Source organism: Carya illinoinensis, chromosome 16 (genome assembly GCF_018687715.1).
Source record: "Carya illinoinensis cultivar Pawnee chromosome 16, C.illinoinensisPawnee_v1, whole genome shotgun sequence".
Lineage (NCBI taxonomy): Eukaryota > Viridiplantae > Streptophyta > Magnoliopsida > Fagales > Juglandaceae > Carya > Carya illinoinensis.
In genome coordinates, this window is record NC_056767.1 from 15,787,177 (window position 1) to 15,801,760 (window position 14,584).

A 14,584-nucleotide genomic window follows, 5' to 3' on the forward strand; every position below is an offset into this window, starting at 1 on the left:
AAGAAAGGTTGTGCTCTGCACCTGTGCTAGCATTACCTAATTTTAACAAAGCTTTTGAGATTGAATGTGATGCCTCAGGTATAGGGATTGGAGCTGTTTTGATGCAGGATAGGCGGCCCATAGCCTTCTTCAGTGAAAAGTTAAGTGGGGCCTCACTCAAGTACCATACTTATGACAAAGAGCTTTATGCTCTTGTTTGTGCATTGGAGACTTGGCAGCACTACCTATGGCCTAGGGAATTTGTGATCCACACCGATCATGAATCATTGAAGCATCTCAAGGGTCAAGGTAAGTTGAATAAAAGGCATGCTCGTTGGATGGAATACATTGAGACATTTTCATTTGTCATCTGTTACAAGCAAGGTAAGGAGAACATTGTTGCTGATGCTTTATCTCGAAGGTATGTACTTCTTACTTCTATGAGTGCTAAGATGCTTGGGTTTGAATATGTGAAAGACCTATATGCCGATGACGCTGACTTCTCTAATGTGTACATGGCATGTGATAAGGCGACATTTGGTAAGTTTTACAAGCATGAGGGTTACTTGTTTAAGGAAAACAAACTTTGTGTGCCAAGTTGTTCTATGCGTGAATTACTAGTGCGTGAGGCACATGGTGGGGGATTAATGGGACACTTTGGTGTCACGAAGACTTTGGATATTTTGCATGAACATTTCTTTTGGCCTAAGTTGAAGAGAGATGTCACTCGCATTTGTGGCAGATGCATTAAATGTAGGAAGGCCAAATCTAAAGTGTTGCCACATGGGTTGTATACACCCTTACCCGTTCCTAGTGAACCATGGGTCGACATATCTATGGACTTTGTTTTGGGGCTACCTAGGACAAAAAGGGGTAGAGATTCTATTTTTGTGGTTGTTGATAGATTTAGTAAGATGGCACATTTCATTCCATGCCATAAAACAGATGATGCCACAAACATAGCTGACTTGTTTTTCAGGGAGATAGTGCGACTCCATGGTGTTCCTAGGAGTATTGTTTCTGATAGGGATGTTAAATTTCTTAGCTACTTTTGGAAGGTGTTGTGGGGGAAATTGGGTACCAAGCTCTTATTTTCCACTACTTGTCATCCGCAGACTGATGGTCAGACTGAAGTAGTTAATAGGACCTTAACTCAACTTTTACGCACTGTGGTTCATAAGAATTTAAAAACTTGGGAGGATTGTTTGCCATTCATAGAGTTTGCATATAATAGGACCATGCATACTACTACTTCATATTCTCCTTTTGAAATTGTTTATGGATTCAACCCGCTTACCCCTTTAGATTTGATGCCTTTACCGGTTGATGGCAGGAGTAGCTTGGATGGACAAAAGAAGGCGGAGTTGGTGAAGTCACTCCATGAGAGGGTACGGCTTCAAATTGCACAAAAGAATGAAAAGGTTGCTTCCCAAGCCAATAAAGGGCGAAGGCGTGTCATCTTTGAACCTGGAGACTGGGTTTGGGTTCACATGTGCAAAGAAAGATTCCCAGCTCATCGAAGGACTAAGTTGCATCCTCGAGGAGATGGACCTTTCCAAATCCTTGAGAAAATTAATGACAATGCCTATAAAGTGGATCTCCCAGGTGAGTATAATGTGTCTGCTACCTTCAATGTTTCTGATCTTTCTCCTTTTGATGTAGGTGAAGATTCGAGGTCGAATCCTTTTGAGGAGAGGGGGAATGATGGGAACCAAGGCAGGCCTACTCTTAAAGATTCTTTGCAAGTTCCAGTTAGGCCAATTACAAGATCGAGAGCAAAGGAGATCAAGGAAGCAATGCAAGGATTAGTACAAACCACTTGGGAAGAAGTAAGCAAGAGCCCAACACTCAAGATGGGCTTGAAAGAAGAACCAGCTTTGATCCACTTGATCCAAGTTGTGGAAGACTTGACTTACAAATATGGCCTTTAAATATTAAGGTTTTCAATTTGTTTAAAGGATTTTTATTATTAGTTTTGAATAAGTGGGCTTGAGGATGTTTAACCCACATATGTCTTACTTATTTGAACTAGGGTTTAGAAGTACTGTAGCATGACACTGTTCACAAAGGGCATTTTTGAGAGAAAGGGTCACAAATTTTAGTCTAGGGTTTTATCATGTTTTGGCGAGGGTATTTAAAGGATGTAATCAGCCATTTCAAGGCAGACATTATTTTATTTCGAATTTTAATTGTGAGTGAGTTTTCTCCTCTTGTTCTTAATTGAACTCTTGAACTTATCAAAGGTAAATCACAACCTTTGTGGCGTTCCTCCTCGTAATTTGGGTTCTTGAGACGGGATTTCAACGGGTCCAGATTTTGATATAATCTAGGTTCTTGAAACGAGTTCTCAACGGGTCTAAATTCTCCATCCATAGACTTGAGTTTGGCGTTCTTGGGTAAGTTTTCAAATTGATTGTGGGTTCAAGGGATTCTCTTCCCACGTGTTCATATCAGGACATGGCGTAAACAGCATAGGCTAGAGTCCGATTAGTTTCAGTGGACATAGAGGTGCGCCTAGGTGGCGATTGACGGTGACTTTGGCATTGGAGTGACTTTCCTTATACTGAAATGTGGTGGATCAAGTGTAATCTTCTATTCCGCTCTAAGAATGACGGGAAACAACTATAAAAAAGTATTAACATCCATATAAAAACGGTGAGAAAGCATTAAAAAGGAAATTAATCTTGAAATATGGTTTAGAGATGACTAATCACTTGTAAGTTGATTAATGACCTTAACTCCGGTTACAAGCTTAACCAAGGCAAGATAAGGGGAGTATGGCGCGTATTGGGCTTGAGGGAAACCGATGGTATGGCACTTTGCGTTACAATTGGATGAATGAAGGAAAAGAAGGGTTTGTTTGAGTCAATTCGTCCAATGCCAGAACTGAGTTTCGACGGCTAAGGTGTGATGCATTTACTGAGATTTCCGTTGAGAAAATGGTGTAAACGGCATAGGGTACAGTCCGATTAGTTGCAATGCACATGGAGGTGCACCTAGGTGGCGTTCGGCGCTGACTTGGGCGTTGGAACAACTTTCCTTGTGTTGAAATGTGGTTTATCAAGTCTAATCTTCTATTTCAGTCTAAGAACGATGGGAAACAACAATATAAGTATTAATGTCCATATATTAAAATGGTGAGAAAGAACTAAAAGGGAAATTCAACTTGGAACATGGTTTAGACACGAGTAATCGCTTGTAAGTTGATTAATGCCCTTAGCACCGGTTCCAAGATTCAACAAGGCCAAATAAGGGGCGTACGGCACACATCTAAGGCAACAATTCGAAGAACGACATAAAAGATAGGTTTCTTCGTGTCAGTTCATCCAGTGCTAGAGAATTGAGCTAGACGGTTAAGGTGGGATGCATTTGACGAGATTTCCCTCGAGAGATTGGTGTAAACGGCATAGGCTATAGTCCAATTCCTTGCAATGCACAACGAGGTGCACCTAGGGCGCGATTGGCAGTGACTCTGGCGTTGGAATTTCTTTCCTTGTATTGAAATGTGGTGGATCTGGTCTAATCTTCTAATTCACTCCAAGAATGATGGCAAAGAAAACAATAAGAGCAATAAGGCCCATACGAAAAGGGAGAGAAAGAATTAAAAAGGAAATTAAGTTCAGAAGATGGTTTAAAGATGAATAATCACTTGTAGTTGAATAATGCCCTTAACTCCAGTCACAAGCATAACCAAATCTAGACTAGGGGCGTATGGCACATCTTGGGCTTGAGGGAAACCAATGGTATGGCATATGTGGGCAACAATTGGAAGAATGAAAGAAAAGACGGGTTTCTTCGTTTGAATTCGTCCTGTGCTGGAACTGAGTTATAACAGTTAAGGTGGGATGTATTTGATGATATTTCCCTTGAGGACATGGCGTAAACAGCGTAGGCTAGAGTCCGTTTAGTTGCAGTGCACATAGAGGTGCGCCTAGGTGGCGATCAACGGTGACTTTGGCATTGGAGTGACTTTCCTTATATTGAAATGTGGTGGATCAAGTGTAATCTTCTATTCTGCTCTAAGAATGATGGGAAACAACTATAAAAAAGTATTAAAATCCATATAAAAAGGGTGAGAAAGAATTAAAAAGGAAATTAATCTTGAAATATGGTTTAGAGATGACTAATCACTTGTAAGTTGATTAATGACCTTAACTCCGGTTACAAGGTTAACCAAATCTAGATTAGGGGCATATGGCACGTTTTGGGCTTGAGGGAAACCGATGGTATGGCATCTGTGGGCTACATTTGGAAGAATGAAAGAAAAGACGGGTTTCTTCGTTTGAATTCGTCCTGTGCTAGAACTGAGTTACAACAGTTATGGTGGGATGTATTTGATGATATTTCCCTTGAGGACATGGCGTAAACGGCATAGGGTACAGTCCGATTAGTTGCAATGCACATGGAGGTGCGCCTAGGTGGGGATCGACGGTGACTTTGGCATTGGAGTGACTTTCCTTATATTGAAATGTGGTGGATCAAGTTTAATCTTCTATTCCACTCTAAGAATGATGGGAAACAACTATAAAAAAGTATTAACATCCATATAAAAACGGTGAGAAAGAATTAAAAAGGAAATTAATCTTGAAACATGGTTTAGAGTTGACTAATCACTTGTAAGTTGATTAATGACCTTAACTCTGGTTACAAGCTTAACCAAGGCAAGATAAGGGGAGTATGGCGCGTCTTGGGCTTGAGGGAAACCGATGGTATGGCATCTGTGCGTTACAATTGGATGAATGAAGGAAAAGAAGGGTTGTTTGAGTCAATTCGTCCAATGCCAGAACTGAGTTTCGACGGCTAAGGTGTGATGCATTTACTGAGATTTCCGTTGAGAAAGTGGTGTAAACGGCATAAGGTACAGTCCGATTAGTTGCAATGCACATGGAGGTCCACCTAGGTGGCGTTCGGCGCTGACTTGGGCGTTGGAACGACTTTCCTTGTGTTGAAATGTGGTTTATCAAGTCTAATCTTCTATTTCACTCTAAGAACGATGGGAAACAACAATAAAAGTATTAATGTCCATATATTAAAATGGTGAGAAAGAACTAAAAGGGAAATTTAGCTTGAAACATGGTTTAGACACGAGTAATCGCTTGTAAGTTGATTAATGCCCTTAGCACAGGTTCCAAGTTTCACCAAGGCCAAATAAGGGGCGTATGGTGCACATCTAAGGCTACAATTGGAAGAACGTTAGAAAAGACAAGTTTCTTCATGTCAGTTCATGCAATGCTAGAGAATTGAGCTAGACGGTTAAGGTGGGATGCATTTGACGACATTTCCCTCGAGAAATTGGTGTAAACGGCATAGGCTATAGTCCCGTTCATCGCAATGCACAAAGAGGTGCACCTAGGTGGCGGCAATTGGCGGTGACTCTGGCGTTGGAATGACTTTCCTTGTATTGAAATGTGGTGATGAGGTCTAATCTTCTAATTCAGTCCAAGAATGATGGCAAAGAAGACAATCGGAGGAATAAGGCCCATACGAAAAGGGAGAGAAAGAATTAAAAAGGAAATTAAGTTCAGAAGATGGTTTAAAGATGAATAATCACTTTTAGTTGAATAATGCCCTTAACTCTAGTCACAAGCGTAACCAAATCTAGATTAGGGGCGTATGGCACATCTTGGGCTTGTGGGAAATTAATGGAATGACATATGTGGGCAACAATTGGAAGAATGAAAGAAAAGACGGGTTTCTTCGTTTGAATTCGTCCTGTGCTGGAACTGAGCTCCAACAGTTAAGGTGGGATGTATTTGATGATATTTCCCTTGAGGACATGGCGTAAACAGCGTAGGCTAGAGTCCGATTAGTTGCAGTGCACATAGAGATGCGCCTAGGTGGCGATCGACGGTGACTTTGGCATTGGAGTGAGTTTCCTTATATTGAAATGTGGTGGATCAAGTGTAATCTTCTATTCCGCTCTAAGAATGATGGGAAACAACTATAAAAAAGTATTAACATCCATATAAAAACGGTGAGAAAGAATTAAAAAGGAAATTAATCTTGAAACATGGTTTAGAGATGACTAATCACTTGTAAGTTGATTAGTGACCTTAACTACGGTTACAAGCTTAACCAAGGCAAGATAAGGGGAGTATGGCGCGTCTTGGGCTTGAGGGAAACCGATGGTATGGCATCTATGCGTTACAATTGGATGAATGAAGGAAAAGAAGGGCTGTTTGAGTCAATTCATCCAATGCCAGAACTGAGTTTCGACGGCTAAGGTGTGATGCATTTCCTGAGATTTCCCTTGAGAAAATGGAGTAAACGGCATAGGGTACAGTCCGATTAGTTGCAATGCACATGGAGGCCCACTTAGGTGGCGTTCGGCGCTGACTTGGGCTTTGGAATGACTTTCCTTGAGTTGAAATGTGGTTTATCAAGCCTAATCTTTTATTTCACTCTAAGAATGATGGGAAACAACAATAAAAGTATTATTGTCCATATTAAAATGGTGAGAAAGAACTAAAAGGGAAATTCAGCTTCAAACATGGTTTAGACAGGAGTAATCGCTTGTAAGTAGATTAATGCCCTTAGCACAGGTTCCAAGTTTCGCCAAGGCCAAATAAGGGGCGTATGGCACACATCTAAGGCTACAATTGGAACAACGTTAGAAAAGATAGGTTTCTTCGTGTCAGTTCATGCAATGCTAGAGAATTGAGCTAGACGGTTAAGGTGGGATGCATTTGACAAGATTTCCCTCGAGAAATTGGTGTAAACGGCATAGGCTATAGTCCGATTCGTTGCAATGCACAAAGAGGTACACCTAGGTGGCGGCGATTGGCGGTGACTCTGGCGTTGGAATGACTTTCCTTGTATTGAAATGTGGTGATCAGGTCTAATCTTCTAATTCACTCCAAGAATGATGGCAAAGAAAACAATCAGAGGAATAAGGCCCATACGAAAAGGGAGAGAAAGAATTAAAAAGGAAATTAAGTTTAGAAAATGGTTTACAGATGAATAATCATTTGTAGTTGAATAATGCCCCTAACTCCAGTCACAATTTTAACCAAATCTAGATTAGGGGTGTATGGCACATCTTGGGCTTGAGGGAAACCAATGGTATGGCATATGTGGGCTACATTTGGAAGAATGAAGGAAAAGACAGGTTTCTTCGTTTGAATTCGTCCTGTGCTGGAACTGAGTTACAACAATTAAGGTGGGATGTATTTGATGATATTTCCGTTGAGGACATGGCGTAAACAGCATAGGCTAGAGTCCGATTAGTTGCAGTGCACATAGAGGAGCCCTTAGGTGGCGATCGACGGTGACTTTGGCATTGGAGTGAGTTTCCTTATATTGAAATGTGGTGGATCAAGTGTAATCTTCTATTCCGCTCTAAGAATGATGGGAAACAACTATAAAAAAGTATTAACATCCATATAAAAATGGTGAGAAAGAATTAAAAAGGAAATTAATCTTGAAACATGGTTTAGAGATGACTAATCACTTGTAAGTTGATTAATGACCTTAACTCCGGTTACAAGCTTAACCAAGGCAAGATAAGGGGAGTATGGCGCGTCTCTGGCTTGAGGGAAACCGATGGTATGGCATCTATGCGTTGTACAATTGGATAAATAAAGGAAAAGAAGGGTTTCTTTGAGTCAATTCGTCCAATGCCAGAATTGAGTTTCGACGGCTAAGGTGTGATGCATTTACTGAGATTTCCCTTGAGAAAATGGTGTAAACGGCATATGGTACAGTCCGATTAGTTGCAATGCACATGGAGGTCCACCTAGGTGGCGTTTGGCGCTGACTTGGGCGTTGGAACGACTTTCCTCGTGTTGAAATGTGGTTTATCAAGTCTAATCTTCTATTCCACTCTAAGAATGATGGGAAACAACAAAAAAAGTATTAATGTCCATATTAAAACGGTGAGAAAGAACTAAAAGAGAAATTCAGCTTGAAACATGGTTTAGACACGAGTAATCGCTTGTAAGTTGATTAATGCCCTTAGCACCGGTTCCAAGTTTCAGCAAGGCCAAATAAGGTGCGTATGGCACACATCGAAGGCTACAATTGGAAGAACCATTGAAAAGACAGGTTTCTTCGTGTCAGTTCGTCCAATGCTAGAAAATTGAGCTAGACGATTAAGGTGGGATGCATTTGACGAGACTTGCCTCGAGAAATTAGTGTAAACGGCATAGGTTATAGTCCGATTCGTTGCAATGCACAAAGAGGTGCACCTAGGTGTCGGCGATTGGCGGTGACTCTGGCGTTGGAATGACTTTCCTTGTCTTGAAATGTGGTGATCAGGTCTAATCTTCCAATTCACTCCAAGAATGATGGCAAAGAAAACAATCAGAGGAATAAGGCCCATATGAAAAGGGAGAGAAAAACTAAAAAGGAAATTAAGTTCACAAGATGGTTTATAGATGAATAATCACTTGTAGTTGAATAATGCCCCTAACTCCAGTCACAAGCTTAACCAAATCTAGATTAAGCTTGGGCTTGAGGAAAACCAATGGTATGGCATATGTGGGCTACATTTGGAAGAATGAAAGAAAAGACGGGTTTCTTCGTTTGAATTCGTCCTGTGGTGGAACTGAGTTACAACAGTTAAGGTGGGATGTATTTGATGATATTTCCCTTGAGGACATGGCGTAAACGGCATAGGGTACAGTCCGATTAGTTGCAATGCACATGGAGGTCCACTTACGTGGCGTTTGGCGCTAACTTGGGCATTGGAACAAGTTTCCTTGTGTTGAAATGTGGTTTATCAAGTCCAATATTCTATTTCAGTCTAAGAATGATGGGAAACAACTATAAAAAATTATTAACATCCATATAAAAACGGTGAGAAAGAATTAAAAAGGAAATTAATCTTGAAACATGGTTTAGAGTTGACTAATCACTTGTAAGTTGATTAATGACCTTAACTCCGGTTACAAGCTTAACCAAATCTAGATTAGGGGCGTATGGCACGTTTTGGGCTTGAGGGAAACCGATGGTATGGCATCTGTGGGCTACATTTGGAAGAATGAAAGAAAAGACGGGTTTCTTCGTTTGAATTCGTCCTGTGCTAGAACTGAGTTACAACAGTTATGGTGGGATGTATTTGATGATATTTCCCTTGAGGACATGGCGTAAACGGCATAGGGTACAGTCCGATTAGTTGCAATGCACATGGAGGTGCGCCTAGGTGGGGATCGACGGTGACTTTGGCATTGGAGTGACTTTCCTTATATTGAAATGTGGTGGATCAAGTTTAATCTTCTATTCCACTCTAAGAATGATGGGAAACAACTATAAAAAAGTATTAACATCCATATAAAAACGGTGAGAAAGAATTAAAAAGGAAATTAATCTTGAAACATGGTTTAGAGTTGACTAATCACTTGTAAGTTGATTAATGACCTTAACTCCGGTTACAAGCTTAACCAAGGCAAGATAAGGGGAGTATGGCGCGTCTTGGGCTTGAGGGAAACCGATGGTATGGCATCTGTGCGTTACAATTGGATGAATGAAGGAAAAGAAGGGTTGTTTGAGTCAATTCGTCCAATGCCAGAACTGAGTTTCGACGGCTAAGGTGTGATGCATTTACTGAGATTTCCGTTGAGAAAGTGGTGTAAACGGCATAAGGTACAGTCCGATTAGTTGCAATGCACATGGAGGTCCACCTAGGTGGCGTTCGGCGCTGACTTGGGCATTGGAACGACTTTCATTGTGTTGAAATGTGGTTTATCAAGTCTAATCTTCTATTTCACTCTAAGAACGATGGGAAACAACAATAAAAGTATTAATGTCCATATATTAAAATGGTGAGAAAGAACTAAAAGGGAAATTCAGCTTGAAACATGGTTTAGACACGAGTAATCGCTTGTAAGTTGATTAATGCCCTTAGCACCGGTTCTGAAATTCACCAAGGCCAAATAAGGCGCGTATCGCACACATCTAAGGCAACAATTGGAAGAACGACATAAAAGACAGATTTCCTCGTGTCCATTCGTCCACTGCTAGAGAATTGAGCTAGACGGTTAGGGTGGGATGCATTTGACGAGAGTTCCCTCGAGAAATTGGTGTAAACGGCATAGGCTATAGTCCGATTCCTTGCAATGCACAAAGAGGTACACCTAGGTGGCGGCGATTGGCGGTGACTCTGGCGTTGGAATGACTTTCCTTGTATTGAAATGTGGTGATGAGGTCTAATCTTCTAATTCACTCCAAGAATGATGGCAAAGAAAACAATCAGAGGAAAAGGCCCATACGAAAAGGAAGAGAAAGAATTAAAAAGGAAATTAAGTTCAGAAAATGGTTTACAGATGAATAATCACTTGTAGTTGAATAATGCCCCTAACTCCAGTCACAATCTTAACCAAATCTAGATTAGGGGCGTATGGCACATCTTGGGCTTGAGGGAAACCAATTGTATGGCATATGTGGGCTACATTTGGAAGAATGAAAGAAAAGACAGGTTTCTTCGTTTGAATTCGTCCTGTGCTGGAACTGAGTTACAACAATTAAGGTGGGATGTATTTGATGATATTTCCGTTGAGGACATGGCATAAACAGCATAGGCTAGAGTCCGATTAGTTGCAGTGCACATAGAGGAGCGCTTAGGTGGCGATCGACGGTGACTTTGGCATTGGAGTGAGTTTCCTTATATTGAAATGTGGTGGATCAAGTGTAATCTTCTATTCCGCTCTAAGAATGATGGGAAACAACTATAAAAAAGTATTAACATCCATATAAAAACGGTGAGAAAGAATTAAAAAGGAAATTAATCTTGAAACATGGTTTAGAGTTGGCTAATCACTTGTAAGTTGATTAATGACCTTAACTCCGGTTACAAGCTTAACCAAGGCAAGATAAGGGGAGTATGGCGAGTCTTGGGCTTGAGGGAAACCGATGGTATGGCATCTGTGCGTTACAATTGGATGAACAAAGGAAAAGAAGGGCTGTTTGAGTCATTTCGTCCAATGCCAGAATTGAGTTTCGACGGCTAAGGTGTGATGCATTTACTGAGATTTCCCTTGAGAAAATGGTGTAAACGGCATAGGGTACAGTCCAATTAGTTGCAATGCACATGGAGGTCCACTTAGGTGGCATTCGGGGCTGACTTCGGCTTTGGAACGACTTTCCTTGTGTTGAAATGTGGTTTATCAAGTCTAATATTCTATTTCACTCTAAGAATGATGGGAAACAACAATAAAAGTATTAATGTCCATATTAAAATGGTGAGAAAGAACTAAAAGGGAAATTCAGCTTGAAACATGGTTTAGACAGGAGTAATTGCTTGTAAGTTGATTAATGCCCTTAGCACAGGTTCCAAGTTTCACCAAGGCCAAATAAGGGGCGTATGGTGCACATCTAAGGCTACAATTGGAAGAACGTTAGAAAAGACAAGTTTCTTCGTGTCAGTTCGTGCAATGCTAGAGAATTGAGCTAGATGGTTAAGGTGGGATGCATTTGACGACATTTCCCTCGAGAAATTGGTGTAAACGGCATAGGCTATAGTCCCGTTAGTCGCAATGCACAAAGAGGTGCACCTAGGTGGCGGCGATTGGCGGTGACTCTGGCGTTGGAATGACTTTCCTTGTATTGAAATGTGGTGATTAGGTCTAATATTCTAATTCACTCCAAGAATGATGGCAAAGAAAACAATCAGAGGAATAAGGCCCATACCAAAAGGGAGAGAAAGAATTAGAAAGGAAATTAAGTTCAGAAGATGGTTTAAAGATGAATAATCACTTGTAGTTGAATAATGCCCTTAACTCCAGTCACAAGCGTAACCAAATCTAGATTAGGGGCGTATGGCACATCTTGGGCTTGTGGGAAACTAATGGAATGGCATATGTGGGCAACAATTGGAAGAATGAAAGAAAAGACGGGTTTCTTCGTTTGAATTCGTCCTGTGCTGGAGGTGAGCTCCATCAGTTAAGGTGGGATGTATTTGATGATATTTCCCTTGAGGACATGGCGTAAACAGCGTAGGCTAGAGTCCGACGGTGACTTTGGCATTGTAGTGACTTTCCTTATATTGAAATGTGGTGGATCAAGTTTAATCTTCTATTCCGCTCTAAGAATGATGGGAAACAACTATAAAAAAGTATTAACATCCATATAAAAACGGTGAGAAAGAATTAAAAAGGAAATTAATCTTGAAACATGGTTTAGAGTTGACTAATCACTTGTAAGTTGATTAATGACCTTAAGTCCGGTTACAAGCTTAACCAAGGCAAGATAAGGGGAGTATGGTGCGTCTTGGGCTTGAGGGAAACCGATGGTATGGCATCTGTGCGTTACAATTGGATGAATGAAGGAAAAGCCTGTTTATTGACTCCGTGGCCCTTCGCTGGTGAGGGCTAGAGGATGCTTGGCCACGAACGCGCGGGGCGTGGAACTGGGCATCGCTCGTTAGGTGTCACATGCGTAGTGGTACTCTGCGGTGTGGCACTGGAGCCAGGGTGTGCAGATGACCCCTAGGGGAGGTCATGGTGCATATGGATAAAATGGTTTTTGGTTTGAGACGGTTATCGAGGCCAAATGTGACTTTTGGCGTGGTTTTTGAAAAATATGTGTTTTTGGGCCAAATGGGATTTTTGGCGTGTGTGGAAAAATCATGTTTTATGGGATTTGTGCATCAGGCATGCTTCATGCATTTTGTTTGAGTTCTATGTCTTTTTATTTGGTAGTGTTTGGGTTTTACTTACCTGCGGTACCATTTTTGGTTCCGTAGCTTTTGGTGCAGGTTTTGAAGATGAGGAGGAGGAGGCTGAGCCCGAGGATGCGGCTCCGCCGGGTTGCTGATGTTATGCTTTGTTTTTGGTTTAAAGCTATGTTAGTGTTTTGTAATATTTTATGTATGTTTTGAACAACTTGTATTACGTTAAGAAAAATTCTGGTACTTAGTTGTATGACTTTCGTTATCCGCTGCGTGTTTCTTCGTGCACATATGTTGCCTTTGCACACACTTGGCACCCGTTGTTAGGGTGGTGACCTGGGTTGTCACCATCCGGACGTCTCGATTTCCCCGTGTTCGTGCGTGGGGATTTGGGGGCGTCACAGGTGGTATCAGAGCGGTTTGGCTCTGGGTAAAACCACATGTCCTGTAGGCAGTACCAGAATACTTTTTAAAGTTGTGTTTTGAAAATTATGTTAAGTAAAGTTATTTGATTTGTTTTAATTGTTTTATTTGTTTTATTTGTTTGAGCTTGTTTGCTTGTTTTTGTTTATTTGGTTATGTTTTTGCAAGTTGTTTCTTTTGTTTTCTGTGATGTGGTGTTGGTCTGTGGTTCTGTTTTTGTTTGTTGTTGGTTTTATTTGTTTTTGTTTTCTGAAAGGGGGTCAAAGGTTGTGGTGACAGGAAAAAAAATGGGGAGACCAAGGAAATCTACTCAGGAGCCACGGGACAATACCTCAAGGGATGACTCCATAGCCGAAGCAATACAGCAGATGACAGAGTTTATGCAGTAGAATATTAGGCCACAACAAGCAGGGCCTTGGCCACAAGGAGGACCTTGGCCACCACAAGGGGGTCCCCTGGCCACAATAAGGAGGGCCTTGTCCACAGCAAGGAGGGTTTTGGACACAACCAGGAGGTCCTTGGCCACATCAGGGAGGGCCTTGGATGTACTCGGGAGGGTCCAGTAGCATGGTGCAAGCCAGATGCACCTATGAGCGCTTCCTGGCGCATAGGACTCCACACTTCACTGGAGAAGAGATCCACTTCAAGCTGGAAAATGGATCAAAGATCTGGAAAGAACATTTGAGGTGTGTGGTTGCACCGAGGCGCAACAGGTACTCTACGCCAGCTATCTCTTGCAAGGCACTGCGTCTGATTGGTGGGATACCAAGAGGGTGATGCTGGAATTAGAATTGGGGTCTTTCGCTGCTGTGACCTGGCAGCGCTTCAAGAAGGAGTTTAATGACCACTTCTTCCCCGCAGCGGTAAGGAAGCAAAAGGCAAGAGAGTTCTCAAATCTGGTCCAAGGGGGCGCGACAGTGGAACAGTACGCCCGGAGATTCATAGAACTTGGGCGATTTGCTCCTCACCTTATCGCCACAGAGGAGATGCGAGCTGATCGTTTTCAGGAGGGTCTACGTCATGACATACGCCGTATGGTGGTCAGCCATCGTATATCCACTTTTCAGGAATTAGTGGATGTGGTCACCCTTGTGGAGCGAGAAAATAATCTGAGTATGGGCTCCCCTCCAGGGCATAAGAGGCGGAGTTTTTTTGGTGAAGGAAGTAGCTCGGGTTCGCCCCAGAAATTTGTTCAGCGGACCGAAACTCGACCTCAAACGTCCTCAGGTGTTCGTATGGGAGGACGGTGATGGGCCCCAAGGCAGATCAAGTCTTAAGGATCAATTACAAGATTAAGAGCCACGAAAATTAAGGGAGCAATGCAAGAATTGGTGCAATCCAATTGGGATGAAACTAGCAAGAGCCCAACACACATGATGGGCTTGAAAGAATGAGAACCAGTTTTGATCCACTTGATCCAAGCTATGGGAGACACGACTTGAGCCGATTGTTATTAAAGACCACGGACTTATTTATTTCATTGAAATGGCTTATTTTATTAGTCAAAGGAATTATTCTAGAATAATTGGGCTTGGGAGATGTCTAGCCCATATGTCTTATTTCTAATGAACTAGGGTT